The following is a 22,853-nucleotide window of genomic DNA, read 5'->3' on the forward strand; positions in this document are numbered from 1 at the left end:
TTCCAATTTGGAAAATTCATCCTACGTCAAGAGTTATTTCCCTTAAAGTGTAACTTAAAATTAGTTATATTTTTGTTCAGACATAAAGATATTTGATACATTTATATAATTATAACCTTTGATTACCTTGTTTTTCATCAGGAGCATTTCAATATGAATGGTGTCGAAATTATGTAATTTTTAGGAATTTTGATGAATTTCAGGGGCCAAAAAGGTGGACCTAGAGATGGTCCTCATTTTAGCCTCTTATTATTGAGAAGAATAAGAAATGAAATGTTACCCAAGCTTTGCTTCATTTAGGTACTATTTGGTACAAATTTGGTGAAATTCAGTATACCTTGAAGTATCGACTTCTGCCTGGGTCTATTATAGAATAAAAATTAATGCATTATCACGTGATTTAATGTCGATCGGCGAACAGGTGATGCAATCTGTAATATGTACGCTATATACAGCGTTGTATAGACTACAGTAGCATTTGCTGAATCTTTGACCCAGCAAAAATACTTTTTTTGGGATAAAATCAGCACTTTTCGGTGCATGTAAGACTGATATTGGTGCATGCCAGTCAATTCACGAGAAATTTCCAAGGCAGAAAAAATAAAAAAACTATTCTAAAATTTTGTAGTGTCGGTAGGTAGGAATTTTTATTTTCATTTGATATTTTTGAAATGACACAAGTCATACAGATACAATGAAAACTAAATATGCAAAGACTAAACATACAATAGACTCAGTCCACAGCCTAATCGCTTTAGGGATTTGGCCCATGAGTAATTTTTTTCTGTTTTGACGGAGGTGGTAAAAACAAAAAAAATATCTATAGTGCCGAATTACAAAAAGGGATTATCCACGACCAAGAGTACACTTATGGCATGTGTGTTTTCAATTTTCTTCTTTTTTTCTGAAAGATAATCGGCAGAATTTTTACGTAATTTTTTTCTTCAAAATTTCAAATCAAAATTTATGAGTAGGGGGCCTGAAAGAGGGTCAGTAGGCCAAGGGTGATCGGAAACATTTTTAGGTCTTAAAGGATGGTCTGTTTATTACTCCAGTAGTGCTAGAGATTGCCTGGCAAGCTTTTTTCTGACTTGATAAATGATGATATATATATATTTTTGTATATACATGGTTTAAGTTCATGCACAGGTGTTGGTATACATTTTGAAAGTATGATACTCTGTTGTTTATAATCCAATGGTATAATCAGTTATGTGCACATTTTTGGGTGTGTTTGGTATACACAGGTTATTTTGTTGTCCTGTTATTCTGATAAGCAATGTTGATACATTGGTTATACAGATGTGCAGATTAACACAAGGTTTGTTCACAACGAGAAACAAGAAAAATAGGCTACAACTCATCATTACTGCACCACTCTCAAATATGAATGTAATGCTATTTTTCTTTTAAAATTTAAATTAGACCGGTAAAATCGATCCAGCAATGAAATTTTAAAAAAGAAACATGCAAAAAAGTTTGAATAGAAGCAATGTGAAGTCTAAACTAGTGGATACCGGACTTAAATACAACATAGTAGATTTATTCCTTTTCAGTTCATCTCAATTGGCTATAAACAGACTAAAAAGGTAACAGTTTCAGTCAATGATATTTTATTTGTTGTCATTAAACAAACTAACATTCCATATACATTTTTAATTGCTATTTGATAAATTTATCACAAAATGCAGGGAAAAAAGAAACAATGCTACAATATGTATGAACCAAGTTTAAGTATAATTACAACTAATGCTAAAATAGTAAAATTGCTAAAATATGCTGAAAAAAATAGCTTCATTTCACTTAGATCGGCTATCTTGCAAGGTTAACGAGTCCCATCTACCCGAGGCTGACTGGTTAAGGCGGCAGTAGTTTGCCCAATCTCCGTCAAAACAGTTCCCCTATAAGAAGGTGGAGTTGGACTTGGTTGTTAGCGGCTATGAAATGCATGCCTTAATTAGTATTTTAAAGGATTTGGGAACCTATTTCCAAACTTCACCACTTGGCAATATAACAACCATTCTGGAACCAAAAATCAAAAGAGAAATAAATAAGCCTAAGTTGTGATCACTGTTGTAAAAAATTTTTTTTAATAAAATAAAAATGTAATGCCAAAGGACAAGTATGAAAAATCTGTTCTTGAGAATACCCCTGCTCTCCCTTAACATATGTACAAGCTGCACATGCATGGTACAGGGCCCCTAATTATACCAATGAAGTGTAGCTGCTGAGTAAAATGTTGCCCCTTAATTTGTATGTAGGCGTGAATAAAAGATTTCAATTGTTAATATCACTATTTTTCAAAAAAGTTTTCCGAAAATGTCTTCACTACTTGGTATTTCCTCGGTTCCACGATAGTAGTTGAAGTTGTTACTGTTTTAATCTGGTAAGAAGCAGGATATAGGATGCAATCACATGACTGACACTTGAAGTAGGGAGAAAATGGCAACAAAATTATGATGTACATTACCAGATGGGGGAGGAATAGGGGTAAAATAGTTGCATTTTTTTTTACCATTACAAGAAATAGTTTTTCTGTGTACTTCGATTAAAGAACCAAGGCAGAAATGCTAATATTTCAAAATTCAATACATGAAATGACAGATTTTTAAAATGCTTTAATTTATCATTAAAAAATAACTAATCTGTGAAAAATGTTTGAAATTTGATAATTCTAGAAGAATGAAAGTTAAAGAAGCAAAAAAATAAATATTATATCTTTGTTATTTTTTCCTTTTTCTTGTGTTTCTTTCTTTTTTCTTTTTTTTTGAAAGTTTTCATATGAATAAAATTCATGAATGAAAATACACTCTTTCATTGGCGATGAATGCCACCCAGGAAAAACCAACGCTAAAAAACAATTAGATTAAAAAAAAAAACGATGGAAACCTGTGACTCGAGGTAATGCCGACACCGCCTCCAGAGTAGGCGTTCAAGTCCTACGCCTTGGAAAAAAAATAACAGAAATATATGCATGACATTAACCTGTAAACTAAAAAGTAATCCAAAAATCTCATCTTAAAAATTATGCAATACTAATATCGGTGTTTACTGTTAAATGTGTGCGGCTAGATTGAAACAAAAAAACTAGCCAAGCCAACTTTGGCGCCAATTCAATCAAACACCAATTGGTCCATTTAAACACTTGACCATACTCTCAATTAAAAATCAAAATGAAAATACATTAATTTTCTTATATACTTCGAAAAGCAGAAAAATATACTCATACATTTGCATTTCCCATATTATAACAATAACAATAATTATAACTTCACACACATTTACAAATCTTGTTCCATTTCACCTTTTTCTCAATTTTTTTAAAAAACTTGTCCAAAATTTAATTTGCAGTCACATCCATAACTATTTCAACGTAGTATTATCCCACACTGTAATTACATATTTATATGGAACCAATTTCAGCCCAAGAAAATAATTCCCACGATCAATGTAACATTTTCATAACTCGACACTTTTTATCAATTTGAATGTTCCCACAAATTTGAACTCCCTGTTTATTAATCATAAAACATTAATGATATGATGGAGATTTAAACATCTTTCAAGGCTGAAAGGAGTCCTTCAAATCTTCATCTCATTTGAAGACTATTGAAGCTCATTATTGAGCTTGAGCTAAATAGTTGCCAGAAATATATTTAGACTAGACCTTATTCAGCTGAATAATTGCCAGAAAAAATATTTAGACTAGGTCTTGCTGAGTTGAATAATTGCCAGAAACATATTTTGACTAGATCTTATTGAGCTGAATAAGTGCCAGAAACATAGACTAGGTCTTGCTGAGCTTAATGATTGCTAGAAACATATTTACAGGTTACAAAGATGTATTCAATGATATAAAAGAATTATATTTTTGTGCAGTGTTCAGAAACAGTAGGAAAGTTCCTGGCATGAACCACAAACATAAGGTATTTTGATACTAAAGGATCAATAACCAAAAAATAATGTAAAAAAACATATTTTTTCCTTCTTTTCTCTTCTGTTTCTATTGCTTTACTTTTCTGAACTTTTGAATTCATTTGTCTTTATCTTATTTTTTTTGTTGCTTTTTTGTACATTGATCATCATCATTTAACAATGTCAATTCTATTGCCTTAATTCTGATCACAAATTAACTCGTTCTTTGACCGCCAAGTTCATGCTCCAGTCGCCACTTGTTGACCTGTAGCCTCTGTTTATTGCTTTTGACCTGCAGTTTATTTCATTTCACCGCTTTTTGACCCACAGTGTTTTTTCTGTAATTGACTGAAAAAAAATTAAAAAGAAATAAAACAGACAAGGAAGAATATGAATATTTACTGTATACATTTACAAATTATAAAATAGTAAAAGCATCAAAAAAGGGCAATAACTCCCACCATAGCTTAATTTACATGAAAAATTAACCACAAAATTTTGATTAACCTTATAGTTTTGGAGATATATATTGGCCAATCAAAAACTTATACAGCCTCTTGCAGACATCTTGTTAAATCAAGTTGAACAAAAATCATCCAAGTTGTCCCTTTTATTATTTCTGCCAAGTATGGTCTCCATTGGCTAAAAGAACGCAAAGATATATCGTTTTTCAGTGGCCACTGCCACCCAAGCCACACAAAAAGTGGACCTTTGTACAAAGCATTCAGGTCATTAACCCTATCAAGTTTGGACATGTGATTTCTGAGGAGTTGATCTTCGAAAATTGGCATATCAGAAGCTTAAAATACATCTTGTTTAATCAAGAGGAACCAAAAGTGGATCCTGCATATATCCTTTTTGCCAAGTTAGGTTAAAAATTGGTCAAGGGGTTTTCATGTAATTTAGCAAAATGTGAAAAGTTGACAACAGATGCAATAATGAAATAATCCTTTGGGCTACATGAGCTTAAAAGCATGTATGACCTCTTTCATTGTACATTAGTATATATACCTTCTGAAGATTTGACTATGTATACTGGAGCTATCTTTTGTGATCTTTCCCCAAGGACAGACATCCACTGATTACCCCCGCCAAAGATAGATATGCCAAAGGCCTCACAAGAAATCACCCCAGATTTCTTGCAAGAAGTCTCCCTCTCATTCAGGGTTAAGTGCATGTGAATTAGTAAGGGGTTAAATGTGAGTTACATTAGTTTTATGAGTATTTTTTAGTACTTGTTAGGGTTGTTAGGGTTGAATGATATTATGGAAGACAAATTTGAATGGATTTTGAATATTTATTTCCCTCCCAAAAAATCCCCAAAAAGAAAAAAATTAGATCAAGAACCAGTTTCCGAATGTCCTGGGCTTCAGCTGGAAGTTTTGCTGTTCTGAGTAAAGCTGTTCTGAAATCACAAAAAGTTTATCATAGAAAAAAGCATATTAGAAAAGGTATATCTGCTATAAGTATTCAGTTGCTTTGAAATTTAATTCCTATCTACCATATCTAAAAAAAAAATATTTTTTTTGGCACATCAACAATAATAACTAGAGATGTCCAGGAATACTTGAGTATTCAAGTATTGCTCGATAGGTCCGAGAATCAAGCAGCAATTTAGCTACCAGGGTACTCTTATAAAAAATCGCTCGTTTGTGTTTTTCCCCATCCTTGGTACAGCTATAAGTATTCAAGAGCTTTGAAATTTAATTCCTAAGTCAAGTTTGTTCCAATGATTAAAATTTCTCAAATATGTGATCTGCCATTTTACCTCAATCAATCAACGTGATTTCGGAGGAAATGTATTCAAAAGGTTGTAAAATGTAGAGAAACTCAGATGGAAAGATTCAAACAATGGAGCAATAAAGGTGGTGCATTTTTTTTTGGCAGATGCACTAGATTTTTGGACAGGGTTTATGGTGATATATGATTACCTTCAAACTTATTAAATGTATTACTTACCTAACCAATATGGAAGGAATACATCACCTCTGTAATTCCTGCTGGGTACTTATAGCAGTGAGGCTACTGCCTGTTTGTATATACAAGCCCTTCACAAAACTGAAAGAGCACAAACAAAAAGCTAATTTTTCATTGCCCTTGAATAATTTGCATTTGACAAAGAGTATTTTAACTAGAAATGTGTGAGCAAGCTCACAAAAAGAATAATGTTAGACACTTGTTGGATTATCTCCTTTGGCTTCATCCAACAATAATTATATTCCTTCATGCCTATCTGCATATGAGACCCAGCCTTCATATAAAAAGATCCAAAGATCCCTTGAGAAGTTCAGGGGGAGTTAGGCCTATGAGGTTTTACCATATAAACTCTTGATTTGGATTATCTCCCTTTGGAGAAATTTGAGACTTTCCTGCACCATGAAGTTTAATAGTCATCATGAACTTGTGAATCAATACAGTGTATCCATCTGCACCATGAAAATTGATTTGTTCCAACTTGTCATAGAAAAGCTGAGGATGCTTTCCCTATCAGTGCATGTGGTCCATGCTCTCAGTTTTTAGTGGAGTCTGTGTTGCTCATTTACTTTCGTTCCTTTAAATCATTTTGGTTATTTTATGTTTGTTGTGGGTGGTTTTTTTTGCCATGACTGAGTTTTGCCCCTGCCCTTTCAATTTTCTCTCGAATCTAGGTCCTTGGATTACCCTTCATGCTTATCTACATGTGATACCCAACCTTCCTCCTTTGATTGGTTTAGTTGTGCTTACAAGTAATGTGGACAGACAGATGGATGGACAGACAGAGTGATTTGTATACACCCTCTTTAAACTTTGTTTGTGGGTATAAAAATACACAAACCCAGCCTGAATAGTATTGTGTATTATTTTCAGTGTCTTTCAATTTAAACTAGCAGAAAAATATACCTAGGTGATACATCTCTGAGCCAATCCATATTCTGCAAATAAATGCCCCATAAAAATCAAATGCTGTGGAACATCGTTCAATTTTATTTTTCTCAAGACAGAATTCATTTTTAAAACAACAACTGTACCTTCCATAAACTGGGAAATACTTCCAAATACATGTTCCAAAATGATACATGTATGTACTGTTTAGTGTTGACCTTTACATGAACAGCCTTTAGTTCTTTACCTGTAAAAATTACACAATCAAATAAATCAAGCTGACAAAACTACACTTCATAAAATAATACATTGCTGGAAAATTCATGATCTCTATCAAATCTTAATGTTTAAAACTGTCATCTGGTAAATGGGCAGATCTTTGGGTGTTTTCAGGCTGTTATTTGCCCATTCTTTGTACAAAATTAACAAAATTCTAAGAGCAATGGCACTGTACATCGTAAAAACTGTGACCGAAAAAAAGAGTTCAAAACACACAGTAACACAGAGAAGGGTAAAAAGTATACCTCACTCTCCTTTTGAGCAGGGTATAAGGGGGTAGGAACACCTCTGGAACCCCCATTGGAACTGCCACTATGGTACTGTTAATATAAAAATATCTACACAGCCTGGATATTAACCACTATCAATAAAATAACAGAGTAAAAGTAGAAACCTTCTACTAGGTTGAACTCTTCTTCATACAATACATTCTGTTTACCGTTTCTTGACCTTCAGTAAACATCCATTGGTTCTGGTGACCTGTAAAACATACACAATATCTAAATAAAGTACACAATTTTGGTTATATATAATAAGCCTAGGATGACAAATATAACAGATTGTTACATTACAATTGCATTTGGTAGCAATGTACTGGATTTAATTCTGCAACCAGGATTTAATTTTTTGTATCAATTTCTGTCTAAACTTCTTCTATGGCTTTCTAAACAAGGATCATAGATTTTTTTAAACCAACCTCCTAATGTTAAATCTGACTTGGAAGGATTCATGAAAATAAAATACTTTCTACTGGATACTTATTGTGAACAGACTGGTAGACACCAATTTCCTTGTTAGGCTTGTATAAATGAAAGATTACTTACATCTTGACCAATGTAATCGTGTTGCTCCTGCTTTGTGATATATTGACCAGTATCCTCTGGAGGCCTTGTTGAGAGGTTATATCACATTGAGCAGGGTACCTTGGTATGTAGTTAAGCTTTACTACATACAGAAGGGCAGTATCACTGAAATCTGTGGACCGTAATTTCAGTGAAGATAGCCAATCATTTGAGGCATTGTGTCCGCAGAAATCTTTCCTTGCTTTACTCAGGCAACACAATTTCCCCCCTCAAGCACAACATGGAAGATATAGCCTGCAGCAAATTAAAGTGAAGTGTTAGTGCATTTTTTTTGTTTTTGATTGCTTCATTGAATCACAACTCAAAAGTGATACAGAACATTTATTTGAATACATATCTGTTATTTTATATTTATTTTTTCAGTATGAACTTTAATCTTAATGATTGTTTTCTCATTATCAATTATTAAAACAAAAACTTGTTTTGTGGAAAAAAATAAATATAAGCACAATATCACATACGATATGTACTCGCATTTTACAAAACATTTCCAAGACTAATGTTAACTGATCCAACGTGGTGACATGCTATGTATCTTCTTCATTTGTCTTTTTATCTTTATTTTCTATTTTTTTTGTACAATGATCACTTAACAATGTTTATTCAATTGTCTTAGTTTGATCACAAAATAAGTTGGTTTTTTACCTCCATGTTCATGCTCCAGTAGCCACTTGTTGACCTGAGGCTTCTATCCACTGCTTTTGACCTGCAGTTCATTCCATTTCACCACTTTTAACCTACAGTTTTCTTTCTTTTTTAGTGTTCTTTTTGTCCCTTTCTCATCATCAGATTAACTTGTCAATTCTAATGTCACAATTCTGATCATAAATTAACTTGGGTTTCTGACTTCCAAGTCCTGCTGATATTACCAATTTTTGACCTGCTGCTTTCTCCACTGTTTTTGACCTGCAAATTTTCATTTTTATACTATATATATAGCTTCCGATGATTTAACTTTACTTATACTGGAGCTATCATATTTTATCTTTTCCCAAGGACAGACATCCACTGATTACCCCCACAAAAGATGGTTTTGGAGATGTATGCAAAAAAACTACTGTACGAACCCTATGTTCTATCATGCTGAATACTTTCACCCAATGTCAGAATTTGGCTAAAGCTAACGGTTTTGGAGATATATATGCAAAAATCTGCTCTCTCACCACTATGTTCTATTTTAAGTAACGGTGGCCATGTTTTTTAACCGATCAAAAATCTAAAGTCATTTTGTTAAGGATACCCTAAAAAACAAAAATACCAAATTTAATTGAATTTAGTGCAGTAGCTTTTGAGAAGAAGATTTTTGAAAGTAATAAACATCAAAAACAGCAAAAAACATCCAAAAAGGGCAATAACTCCAACATGGATCAACAGATTTTCACTAAACTTTGACCACAGATAGATCTCATCATGCTGAATACTTATATCCGATGTCAGAATTTGGCTAAACCTAATGGTTTTGGAGATGCGTGCAAAGATCTGCTACCTGACCTCTACGTTCTATTTTTAGTGATGGCGGCCATGTTTTTTAATAGATCAAAAATCCAAATGGTTATTTTTGGCAGGATACTCTAAGGAACAGTTATTATAAGTTTAATGCAAATCTATTCAGTAGTTTCAGGAGAAATTGTTAATGACGACGGACACAAAGTGATGGCAATAGCTCACATGGCCTATGGCAAGGTGAACTAAAAAACTCTGGAAACTTTACCTAGGTTTCACATTCCATCCAAACAAATGCAAACCTAGCTGTAAACAGTTAAGTAGATAAACAATTAAGTTAAGTGTAATAATAATAACTTCTGATGTTTAATCTATACATAAGTGGAACAACTCATGCTGAATTACATACATACTGACTTTGAAATTATTTACATGAATTTCTAACTTTAAGCTGATAGAATGTGAAAGGTGGGTATTGGCCTTAATTGACATATTACAATTGAATTATGATTAAATGTGAAATCACTGAACACATATATTATTAAAACAAGTACTGTACCTTCCATAAACTGGGAAATACTTAAAATACATGTTCCAAAATGATACATGTATGTACTGTTTAGTGTTGACCTTCATATAAACAGCCTTTGTTCTTAACCTGTAATAAAGTACATACAACTGTCCTTACACAAACATTTTTTTTCAAACAAGAGGCTCCCAGGAGCTTGAATGGCTCACCTGGTTTTTTTTGTCTTTCAAGGGCAATAAATTTAACAGTTGTCCAACAATTTTGATTCAAGAAGACTTGGGTAGGACTTATCATAAGATCATTTCAGCAATAGAAAGTTTCTATCTATTATAGTATTCAAGATATTGGCTGAAAACTGTAAAAAAAAAAAACCTGTCATCTTTCATCTTTCAAGGGCAGTAACTCTTACAAGGAGTCATCTGACAACTTTGATCCCTGAGGACTTTTGAAGGCCTTATAATAAGGGTCATTTCAACTATAGAAATAATTTTGCTAAACCTAACGGTTTTGGAGATACATGCAAAAAACTACTGTCTGACCCCTTTGTTCTATTTTCAGTAACAGAGCCATGTTTTTCGAAATATCAAAAATCCCCACAACAGTTCTATGCAAGATATCCCAAGGAACATTCATATCAAGGTCGGTTCCAATTCGTCAAGTAGTGTAAGAGGAGAAGACTTTTTTGAAAAATTGTTAACGACGATGACAGAAGACGACGACAACGGACGCCAAGTGATGGCAATAGCTCATATGGCCTTCAGCGAGGTGAGCTAAAAAAACAAATAAATCAAGCCAACAAATTACACCTTATAAAATAATACATTCATTGCTAGAACATTCTATGGGTTTATTTATGTTTAGGATTTACCTCAAATAAATATGACGTACATGGGCAGGTCTTGGAGGGGTTCCATTTTCCCATTTATGCTCAAATTTTGCACAACTGCACAAAATGAACAAAATATTTGAAAGAAGGGGGTCCACCATTGCAGTATTATTGATATAAATATCTACACTTCCTTGATTTCAAAAAAACTTTTATCATTATAAATACTATCAAAAAAGGAATATAGATAAAGAAACCTTCTGCTAGATTGAATTGTTCTCCATACAATAAATTCTGTTTACTGTTTCTTGACCTTCAGTAAACATCCATTGGTTCTGGTGACCTCTGAAATATACACAATACCTAAATAAAGTATACTTTTTTGGTTGTATAAATTACAATTAGGATTATAAGCAAAACAGATTGTTACATTACAGTTGCATTTGGCAGCCAAACTGCTGTCTATGGCTTTCTAAACCATGATCATGGTTTTTTTTAACCATTAGTTCTTGTCCAACCTCCTTATTTTAAGATAGCCAATCATTTGAGACATTTCTGCAGAAATCCTTCCTTGCTTTACTCAGGCAACACGATTTCCCCCCTCAAGCACAACATGGAAGATATAGCCTGCAGCAAATTAAAGTGAAGTGGAAGTGCACTTTAGTTTGTTTGCTTCACTGAATGACAACTCGGAAGTGCTATAGAAAATTTACCTTTTAATACAAACTTTAATCTTAATTACCGTCTTCCTTTGACAATTATTAAAACAAAAACTTGCTTTATGAGGAGAAAAAATCAAATGTAACAATATAACATACAACATGTACTCACATTTTACAGAACACGTCTAAGACTAATGTTAACTGATCCAACGTGGTGACATGCTATGTATCTTCTTCATTTGTCTTTTTATCAGTTAACAATGTTTATTCTATTGTCTTAGTTCTGATCACAAATTAACTTGGTTTTTGACCTCCAAGTTCATGCTCCAGTAGCCACTATTTGACCGGAGGCTTCTTGCCACTACTTTTTGGTTGATTTCATTTCACCCATTTTTGACCTACAGATTTCTTCCTTTTTTCCTCTTTATTGGGGTTCTTTTGTCCCTTTCTCATCATCAGATTAACTTGTCAATTCTAATGTCACAATTCTGATCATAAAATAACTTGGTTTCTGGCTCCCAAGTCCTGCTCAAGTGACCACTTTTTGACATACAGTTTACTTCATTTCACCATTTTTTTACCTATGGCTTCTTTCCACTGCTTTTGACAAGCAGCTAACTTCACTTTAACATTTTTTCACCAAGGCTTATCTCTACTGCTTTTAACCTGCAGTTTATTTAATTTCACCTCCTCTTGACCAATGGTGGCTTTTCTTTTAATTGACTGAAAACAATAAAATAGGCAAGAATAAATGGGAATACATTCTGTTGCATGCAGTAAATAGTTAACCAGAATTAACTGTTTCATATTAAGTGAAACAAACATTCTGACAGTATTGCTGATGCAATAATGTCCCCTTTCAGCCTTTGAACTCATTGCCTTTATGAGATTTTTTTTTTATATATGTGAACTAACAATGGATGGTATTATTTTTTAACAATCAAGAGAAAATAACTCTTGAACAGCAAAAGCAAATTCCATCAAATTCAAACCTGAGCTTCATTTTACAGTAGATAATAACATTTTTGCATTACAGAAAGCTGCATAAAGACATTTTCTTTTCTACCACCTGGAAAGTTGAAAAAGACTTCGTTATTATGAATTAAAGGGCAAATAACTCTAGAATGACAGCAGCAATTTGCATCAAAATGATGAAACATAAAATTTTATGTAAATTTCTATGTCAAAGGGCCACAAGTTCCATATAAACCATTTTGCCGCAATAATATTTAAATTTAATTTGTAACTTGTCATGATAAGACTAGCCAACAAATATGAAATCAATTGGATGAGGCATTACAAAGAAAAGTCTGGAAAACATAAAATTTTATGAAATTTTCTATGTCCAAGGGACACAACTATAACAAATATGAAATCAATTGAATGAGGCATCACAAACCTAAGTCCCCATCAGCATTTGCCGAAAGGGGACAAAAAAACATTTCTCTTTCATCAGTTAGCGAAAGAGTAATCAAGGGTACCAAGGTTATAGCGGTAATCAAAAGAATGTAATCTAGGGACAACGACCAGACATGGAAAACAGACATACACAACAAAGAACATAAAGTAACTAAAATAATACATACAAAGTAACAAAAGCAAATGAGCAACTCGGACTCGACTCCACTAAAAACTGGGAGCATGGACCAGGTGCACCGGTAGGGTAAGCATCCTCTGCTTTTCTAGAAACACCCGCCGAGTGATGAAAATAAAGTGATGAAAATCTTGAAATAAGTGGGTTCAGATAGAATTTTCTCCCTACAAAGGGGGCATCCCCATAGGATCCACCTAATTTTCTGATTACTACAACAAAAAGCGTTTACAGGAAAGGGAGGTAAAAGCAATAATGTAAAGCCAATTAAGATTTATTTTTAGAATAAAAACATAGATAGATCTGATCATGTTGAAACTTTCACCAAGGCCAGATTTTCAAAAAACCTTACTGTTTTAAACATGTGCGAAAAATGTCTGCCTGGCCCCTACGTTCTATTTTAAGAAATGGCCATATTTTTTATATTTTTTGTGGGATCATATATCTCCACATAGTTCTATGCAGAATTCTTTCAGGAACGTCCATACCAAGTTTGGTTTTAATGGGTAAAGTTGTGTCAGGAGATTATTTCAATTTAATAACATCAAAATAGCGAAGAAAAAAACGTTAAAAAAGGCAACAACTCCAACATGGGTTAACAGATTTACATGAAAATTTCACAACATAGATCTCATCATAGTCAAAGTGTTAAGCATGATGAGATCTATGTCGAAATTTTGATAAACCTAATGATTTTGGAGATATAATCCTATGGGTTAAGTGAGCTAAAAGCGTATCTGATCGGTTTCTTTATAAAATAATATACATACCTTCTGATGATTTGACTTTACACAAACTGGAGCTATCTTTTGTGATCTTTCCCCAAGGACAGACATCCACTGATTACCCCCGCCAAAGATAGATATGCCAAAGGCCTCACAAGAAATCCCCCCAGATTTCTTGCAAGAGTCTCCCTCTCATTCAGGAGTTAGTAAGGGGTTAAATGTGAGTTACATTAGTTTTATGAGTATTTTTTAGTACTTGTTAGGGTTGTTAGGGTTGAATGATATTATGGAAGACAAATTTGAATGGATTTTGAATATTTACTTCCCTCCCAAAAAATCCCCAAAAAGAAAAAATTAGATCAAGAACCAGTTTCCGAATGTCCTGGGCTTCAGCTGGAAGTTTTGCTGTTCTGAGTAAAGCTGTAGTGAAATCACAAAAAGTTTATCATAGAAAAAAGCATATTAGAAAAGGTGCATCTGCTATAAGTATTCAGTTGCTTTGAAATTTAATTCATATCTACCATATCTAAAAAAAATTTTTTTTTGGCACATCAACAATAATAACTAGAGATGTCAAGGAATACTTGAGTATTCAAGTATTGCTCGATAGGTCCGAGAATCAAGCAGCAATTTAGCTACCAGGGTACTCTTATAAAAAATCGCTCGTTTGTGTTTTTCCCCATCCTTGCTACAGCTATAAGTATTCAAGAGCCTTGAAATTTAATTCCTAAGTCAAGTTTGTTCCAATGATTAAAATTTCTCAAATATGTGATCTGCCATTTTACCTCAATCAATCAACGTGATTTCGGAGGAAATGTATTCAAAAGGTTGTAAAATGTAGAGAAACTCAGATGGAAAGATTCAAACAATGGAGCAATAAAGGTGGTGCATTTTTTTTTGGCAGATGCACTAGATTTTTGGACAGGGTTTATGGTGATATATGATTACCTTCAAACTTATTAAATGTATTACTTACCTAACCAATATGGAAGGAATACATCACCTCTGTAATTCCTGCTGGGTACTTATAGCAGTGAGGCTACTGCCTGTTTGTATATACAAGCCCTTCACAAAACTGAAAGAGCACAAACAAAAAGCTAATTTTTCATTGCCCTTGAATAATTTGCATTTGACAAAGAGTATTTTAACTAGAAATATGTGAGCAAGCTCACAAAAAGAATAATGTTAGACACTTGTTGGATTGTCTCCTTTGGCTTCATCCAACAATAATTATATTCCTTCATGCCTATCTGCATATGAGACCCAGCCTTCATATAAAAAGATCCAAAGATCCCTTGAGAAGTTCAGGGGGAGTTAGGCCTATGAGGTTTTACCATATAAACCCTTGATTTGGATTATCTCCCTTTGGAGAAATCTGAGACTTTCCTGCACCATGAAGTTTAATAGTCATCATGAACTTGTGAATCAATACAGTGTATCCATCTGCACCATGAAAATTGATTTGTTCAACTTGTCACAGAAAAGCTGAGGATGCTTTCCCTATCAGTGCATGTGGTCCATGCTCTCAGTTTTTAGTGGAGTCTGTGTTGCTCATTTACTTTCGTTCCTTTAAATCATTTTGGTTATTTTATGTTTGTTGTGGGTGTTTTTTTTTGCCATGCCTGGGTTTTGCCCCTGCCCTTTCAATTTCCGCTCGAATCTAGGTCCTTGGATTACCCTTCATGCTTATCTACATGTGATATCCAACCTTCCTCCCTTGATTGGTTTAGTTGTGCTTACAAGTAATGTGGACAGACAGACGGATGGACAGACAGAGTGATTTGTATACACCCTCTTTAAACTTTGTTTGTGGGTATAAAAATACACAAACCCAGCCTGAATAGTATTGTGTATTATTTTCAGTGTCTTTCAATTTAAAATAGCAGAAAAATATACCTAGGTGATACATCTCTGAGCCAATCCATATTCTGCAAATAAATGCCCCATAAAAATCAAATGCTGTGGAACATCGTTCAATTTTATTTTTCACAAGACAGAATTCATTTTTAAAGCAACAACTGTACCTTCCATAAACTGGGAAATACTTCCAAATACATGTTCCAAAATGATACATGTATGTACTGTTCAGTGTTGACCTTTACATGAACAGCCTTTAGTTCTTTACCTGTAAAAATTACACAATCAAATAAATCAAGCTGACACCTCATACATTGCTGGAAAATTCATGATGTTTTCAGGCTGTTATTTGCCCATTCTTTGGACAAAATTAACAAAATTCTAAGAGCAATGGCACTGTACATCGTAAAAACTGAGACCAAAAAAAAGAGTTCAAAACACACAGTAACACAGAGAAGGGTAAAAAGTATACCTCACTCTCCTTTTGAGCAGGGGTATAAGGGGGTAGGAACACCTCTGGAACCCCCATTGGAACTGCCACTATGGTACTGTTAATATAAAAATATCTACACGTCCTGGATATTAAACACTATCAATAAAATAACAGAGTAAAAGTAGAAACCTTCTACTAGGTTGAACTCTTCTTCATACAATACATTCTGTTTACCGTTTCTTGACCTTCAGTAAACATCCATTGGTTCTGGTGACCTGTAAAACATACACAATATCTAAATAAAGTACACAATTTTGGTTATATATAATAAGCCTAGGATGACAAATATAACAGATTGTTACATTACAATTGCATTTGGTAGCAATGTACTGGATTTAATTCTGCAACCAGGATTTAATTTTTTGTATCAATTTCTGTCTAAACTTCTATGGCTTTCTAAACAAGGATCATAGATTTTTTTAAACCAACCTCCTAATGTTAAATCTGACTTGGAAGGATTCATGAAAATAAAATACTTTCTACTGGATACTTATTGTGAACAGACTGGTAGACACCAATTTCCTTGTTAGGCTTGTATAAATGAAAGATTACTTACGTCTTGACCAATGTAAAGTATCTGCAATCGTGTTGCTCCTGCTTTGTGATATATTGACCAGTATCCTCTGGAGGCCTTGTTGAGAGGTTATATCACATTGAGCAGGGTACCTTGGTATGTAGTTAAGCTTTACTACATACAGAAGGGCAGTATCACTGAAATCTGTGGACCGTAATTTCAGTGAAGATAGCCAATCATTTGAGGCATTGTGTCCGCAGAAATCTTTCCTTGCTTTACTCAGGCAACACAATTTCCCCCCTCAAGCACAACATGGAAGATATAGCCTGCAGCAAATTAAAGTGAAGTGTTAGTGAATTTTTTTTGTTTTTGATTGCTTCATTGAATCACAACTCAAAAGTGATACAGAACATTTATTTGAATACATATCTGTTATTTTATATTTATTTTTTCATTATGAACTTTAATCTTAATGATTGTTTTCTCATTATCAATTATTAAAACAAAAACTTGTTTTGTGGAAAAAAATAAATATAAGCACAATATCACATACGATATGTACTTACATTTTACAAAACACTTCCAAGACTAATGTTAACTGATCCAACGTGGTGACATGCTATGCATCTTCTTCATTTGTCTTTTTATCTTTATTTTCTATTTTTTTTGTACAATGATCACTTCACAATGTTTATTCAATTGTCTTAGTTTGATCACAAAATAAGTTGGTTTTTTACCTCCATGTTCATGCTCCAGTAGCCACTTGTTGACCTGAGGCTTCTATCCACTGCTTTTGACCTGCAGTTCATTCCATTTCACCACTTTTAACCTACAGTTTTCTTTCTTTTTTAGTGTTCTTTTTGTCCCTTTCTCATCATCAGATTAACTTGTCAATTCTAATGTCACAATTCTGATCATAAATTAACTTGGGTTTCTGACTTCCAAGTCCTGCTGATATTACCAATTTTTGACCTGCTGCTTTTCTCCACTGTTTTTGACCTGCAAATTTTCATTTTTATACTATATATATAGCTTCCGATGATTTAACTTTACTTATACTGAAGCTATCATATTTTATCTTTTCCCAAGGACAGACATCCACTGATTACCCCCACAAAAGATGGTTTTGGAGATGTATGCAAAAAAACTACTGTACAACCCCTATGTTCTATCATGCTGAATACTTTTACCCGATGTCAGAATTTGGCTAAAGCTAACGGTTTTGGAGATATATATGCAAAAATCTGCTCTCTCACCACTATGTTCTATTTTAAGTAACGGTGGCCATGTTTTTTAACCGATCAAAAATCTAAAGTCATTTTGTTAAGGATACCCTAAAAAACAAAAATACCAAATTTAATTGAATTTAGTGCAGTAGCTTTTGAGAAGAAGATTTTTGAAAGTAATAAACATCAAAAACAGCAAAAAACATCCAAAAAGGGCAATAACTCCAACATGGATCAACAGATTTTCACTAAACTTTGACCACAGATAGATCTCATCATGCTGAATACTTATATCTGATGTCAGAATTTGGCTAAACCTAATGGTTTTGGAGATGCGTGCAAAGATCTGCTACCTGACCTCTACGTTCTATTTTTAGTGATGGCGGCCATGTTTTTTAATAGATCAAAAATCCAAATGGTTATTTTTGGCAGGATACTCTAAGGAACAGTTATTATAAGTTTAATGCAAATCTATTCAGTAGTTTCAGGAGAAATTGTTAATGACGACGGACACAAAGTGATGGCAATAGCTCACATGGCCTATGGCAAGGTGAACTAAAAAACTCTGGAAACTTTACCTAGGTTTCACATTCCATCCAAACAAATGCAAACCTAGCTGTAAACAGTTAAGTAGATAAACAATTAAGTTAAGTGTAATAATAATAACTCCTGATGTTTAATCTATACATAAGTGGAACAACTCATGCTGAATTACATACATACTGACTTTGAAATTATTTACATGAATTTCTAACTTTAAGCTGATAGAATGTGAAAGGTGGGTATTGGCCTTAATTGACATATTACAATTGAATTATGATTAAATGTGAAATCACTGAACACATATATTATTGAAACAAGTACTGTACCTTCCATAAACTGGGAAATACTTAAAATACATGTTCCAAAATGATACATGTATGTACTGTTTAGTGTTGACCTTCATATAAACAGCCTTTGTTCTTAACCTGTAATAAAGTACATACAACTGTCCTTACACAAACATTTTTTTTCAAACAAGAGGCTCCCAGGAGCTTGAATGGCTCACCTGGTTTTTTTGTCTTTCAAGGGCAATAAATTTAACAGAGTTGTCCAACAATTTTGATTCAAGAAGACTTGGGTAGGACTTATCATAAGATCATTTCAGCAATAGAAAGTTTCTATCTATTATAGTTTTCAAGATATTGGCTGAAAACTGTAAAAACAAAAAAAAACCTGTCATCTTTCATCTTTCAAGGGCAATAACTCTTACAAGGAGTCATCTGACAACTTTGATCCCTGAGGACTTTTGAAGGCCTTATAATAAGGGTCATTTCAACTATAGAAATAATTTTGCTAAACCTAACGGTTTTGGAGATGCATGGAAAAAACTACTGTCTGACCCCTTTGTTCTATTTTCAGTAACAGAGCCATGTTTTTTGAAATATCAAAAATCCCCACAACAGTTCTATGCAAGATATCCCAAGGAACATTCATATCAAGGTCAGTTCCAATTCGTCAAGTAGTGTAAGAGGAGAAGACTTTTTTGAAAAATTGTTAACGACGATGACAGAAGACGACGACAACGGACGCCAAGTGATGGCAATAGCTCATATGGCCTTCAGCGAGGTGAGCTAAAAAAACAAATAAATCAAGCCAACAAATTACACCTTATAAAATAATACATTCATTGCTAGAACATTCTATGGGTTTATTTATGTTTAGGATTTACCTCAAATAAATATGACGTACATGGGCAGGTCTTGGAGGGGTCCCATTTTCCCATTTATGCTCAAATTTTGCACAACTGCACAAAATGAACAAAATATTTGAAAGAAGGGGGTCCACCATTGCAGTATTATTGATATAAATATCTACACTTCTTGATTTAAAAAAAACTTATCATTATAAATACTATCAAAAAAGGAATATAGATAAAGAAACCTTCTGCTAGGTTGAACTGTTCTCCATACAATAAATTCTGTTTACTGTTTCTTGACCTTCAGTAAACATCCATTGGTTCTGGTGACCTCTGAAATATACACAATACCTAAATAAAGTATACTTTTTTGGTTGTATAAATTACAATTAGGATTATAAGCAAAACAGATTGTTACATTACAGTTGCATTTGGCAGCCAAACTGCTGTCTATGGCTTTCTAAACCATGATCATGGTTTTTTTTTAACCATTAGTTCTTGTCCAACCTCCTTATTTTAAGATAGCCAATCATTTGAGACATTATTTCTGCAGAAATCCTTCCTTGCTTTACTCAGGCAACACGATTTCCCCCCTCAAGCACAACATGGAAGATATAGCCTGCAGCAAATTAAAGTGAAGTGGAAGTGCACTTTTGTTTGTTTGCTTCACTGAATGACAACTCAGAAGTGTTATAGAAAATTTATCTTTTAATACAAACTTTAATCTTAATTACCGTCTTCCTTTGACAATTATTAAAACAAAAACTTGCTTTATGAGGAGAAAAAATCAAATGTAACAATATAACATACAATATGTACTCACATTTTACAGAACACTTCTAAGACTAATGTTAACTGATCCAACGTGGTGACATGCTATGTATCTTCTTCATTTGTCTTTTTATCTGTATTTTCTATTTTTTTTTTTTGTACATTTATCATCATCAGTTAACAATGTTTATTCTATTGTCTTAGTTCTGATCACAAATTAACTTGGTTTTTGACCTCCAAGTTCATGCTCCAGTAGCCACAACTTTTTGGTTGATTTCATTTCACCCATTTTTGACCTACAGATTTCTTCCTTTTTTCCTCTTTATTGGGGTTCTTTTGTCCCTTTCTCATCATCAGATTAACTTGTCAATTCTAATGTCACAATTCTGATCATAAAATAACTTGGTTTCTGGCTCCCAAGTCCTGCTCAAGTGACCACTTTCTGACATACAGTTTACTTCATTTCACCATTTTTTTTACCTATGGCTTCTTTCCACTGCTTTTGACAAGCAGCTAACTTCACTTTAACATTTTTTCACCAAGGCTTATCTCTACTGCTTTTAACCTGCAGTTTATTTAATTTCACCTCCTCTTGACCAATGGTGGCTTTTCTTTTAATTGACTGAAAACAATAAAATAGGCAAGAATAAATGGGAATACATTCTGTTGCATGCAGTAAATAGTTAACCAGAATTAACTGTTTCATATTAAGTGAAACAAACATTCTGACAGTATTGCTGATGCAATAATGTGTCCCCTTTCAGCCTTTGAACTCATTGCCTTTATGAGATTTTTTTTTATATATGTGAACTAACAATGGATGGTATTATTTTTTAACAATCAAGAGAAAATAACTCTTGAACAGCAAAAGCAAATTCCATCAAATTCAAACCTGAGCTTCATTTTACAGTAGATAATAACATTTTTGCATTACAGAAAGCTGCATAAAAACATTCTCTTTCTATCACCTGGAAAGTTGAAAAAGACTTCGTTATTATGAATTAAAGGGCAAATAACTCTAGAATGACAGCAGCAATTTGCATCAAAATGATGAAACATAAAATTTTATGTAAATTTCTATGTCAAAGGGCCACAAGTTCCATATAAACCATTTTGCCGCAATAATATTTAAATTTAATTTGTAACTTGTCATGATAAGACTAGCCAACAAATATGAAATCAATTGGATGAGGCATTACAAAGAAAAGTCTGGAAAACATAAAAATTTTATGAAATTTTCTATGTCCAAGGGACACAACTATAACAAATATGAAATCAACTGAATGAGGCATCACAAACCTAAGTCCCCATCAGCATTTGCCGAAAGGGGACAAAAAAACATTTCTCTTTCATCAGTTAGCGAAAGAGTAATCAACGGAACCAAGGTTATAGCGGTAATCAAAAGAATGTAATCTAGGGACAACGACCAGACATGGAAAACAGACATACACAACAAAGAACATAAAGTAACTAAAATAATACATACAAAGTAACAAAAGCAAATGAGCAACTCGGACTGCACTAAAAACTGGGAGCATGGACCAGGTGCACCGGTAGGGTAAGCATCCTCTGCTTTTCTAAAAACACCCGCCGAGTGATGAAAATAAAGTGATGAAAATCTTGAAATAAGTGGGTTCAGATAGAATTTTCTCCCTACAAAGGGGGCATCCCCATAGGATCCACCTAATTTTCTGATTACTACAACAAAAAGCGTTTACAGGAAAGGGAGGTAAAAGCAATAATGTAAAGCCAATTAAGATTTATTTTTAGAATAAAAACATAGATAGATCTGATCATGTTGAAACTTTCACCAAGGCCAGATTTTCAAAAAACCTTACTGTTTTAAACATGTGCGAAAAATGTCTGCCTGGCCCCTACGTTCTATTTTAAGAAATGGCCATATTTTTTATATTTTTTGTGGGATCATATATCTCCACATAGTTCTATGCAGAATTCTTTCAGGAACATCCATACCAAGTTTGGTTTTAATGGGTAAAGTTGTGTCAGGAGATTATTTCAATTTAATAACATCAAAATAGCGAAGAAAAAAACGTTAAAAAAGGCAACAACTTCAACATGGGTTAACAGATTTACATGAAAATTTCACAACATAGATCTCATCAGTGTTAAGCATGATGAGATCTATGTCGAAATTTTGATAAACCTAATGATTTTGGAGATATAATCCTTTGGGCTAAGTGAGCTAAAAGCGTATCTGATCGGTTTCTTTATAAAATAATATACATACCTTCTGATGATTTGACTTTACACAAACTGAAGCTATCTTTTGTGATCTTTCCCCAAGGACAGACATCCACTGATTACCCCCGCCAAAGATAGATATGCCAAAGGCCTCACAAGAAATCCCCCCAGATTCTTGCAAGAGTCTCCCTCTCATTCAGGAGTTAGTAAGGGGTTAAATGTGAGTTACATTAGTTTTATGAGTATTTTTTAGTACTTGTTAGGGTTGTTAGGGTTGAATGATATTATGGAAGACAAATTTGAATGGATTTTGAATATTTACTTCCCTCCCAAAAAATCCCCAAAAAGAAAAAATTAGATCAAGAACCAGTTTCCGAATGTCCTGGGCTTCAGCTGGAAGTTTTGCTGTTCTGAAAT

At 33.5% G+C, this 22,853-nt stretch overlaps 1 long non-coding RNA gene across 7 annotated transcripts in view; it reads right to left on the reverse strand.

Moving 5' to 3' along the window:
• Window positions 1–1,596: 1,596 nt before the first annotated feature.
• Window positions 1,597–22,853, reverse strand: part of LOC148610792 (uncharacterized) — a 39,765-nt gene continuing 18,508 nt past the window's right edge. For 2 of the 7 annotated variants that reach the window (XR_015924760.1, XR_015924757.1), the window contains 20 exons: window positions 22,483–22,846; window positions 20,287–20,856; window positions 19,709–19,796; window positions 18,655–18,753; window positions 17,297–17,558; window positions 16,602–16,885; window positions 16,175–16,260; window positions 15,720–15,820; window positions 14,672–14,770; window positions 13,741–14,115; window positions 11,549–12,102; window positions 10,975–11,062; window positions 9,922–10,020; window positions 8,565–8,825; window positions 7,881–8,153; window positions 7,451–7,536; window positions 6,924–7,024; window positions 5,875–5,973; window positions 4,927–5,320; window positions 1,597–4,263 (listed from right to left, as the gene is read on the reverse strand). This is a non-coding gene — a long non-coding RNA (uncharacterized LOC148610792). The remainder of the gene's footprint in view (window positions 4,264–4,926; window positions 5,321–5,874; window positions 5,974–6,923; window positions 7,025–7,450; window positions 7,537–7,880; window positions 8,154–8,564; window positions 8,826–9,921; window positions 10,021–10,974; window positions 11,063–11,548; window positions 12,103–13,740; window positions 14,116–14,671; window positions 14,771–15,719; window positions 15,821–16,174; window positions 16,261–16,601; window positions 16,886–17,296; window positions 17,559–18,654; window positions 18,754–19,708; window positions 19,797–20,286; window positions 20,857–22,482; window positions 22,847–22,853) is intronic. The other 5 variants (XR_015924762.1, XR_015924759.1, XR_015924758.1 and 2 more) reach the window with 5 other exon arrangements.

This window comes from Perna viridis, chromosome 8 (genome assembly GCF_037379345.1).
Source record: "Perna viridis isolate PV_CMFRI_1.1 ecotype Kerala chromosome 8, ASM3737934v1, whole genome shotgun sequence".
Classification (NCBI taxonomy): domain Eukaryota; kingdom Metazoa; phylum Mollusca; class Bivalvia; order Mytilida; family Mytilidae; genus Perna; species Perna viridis.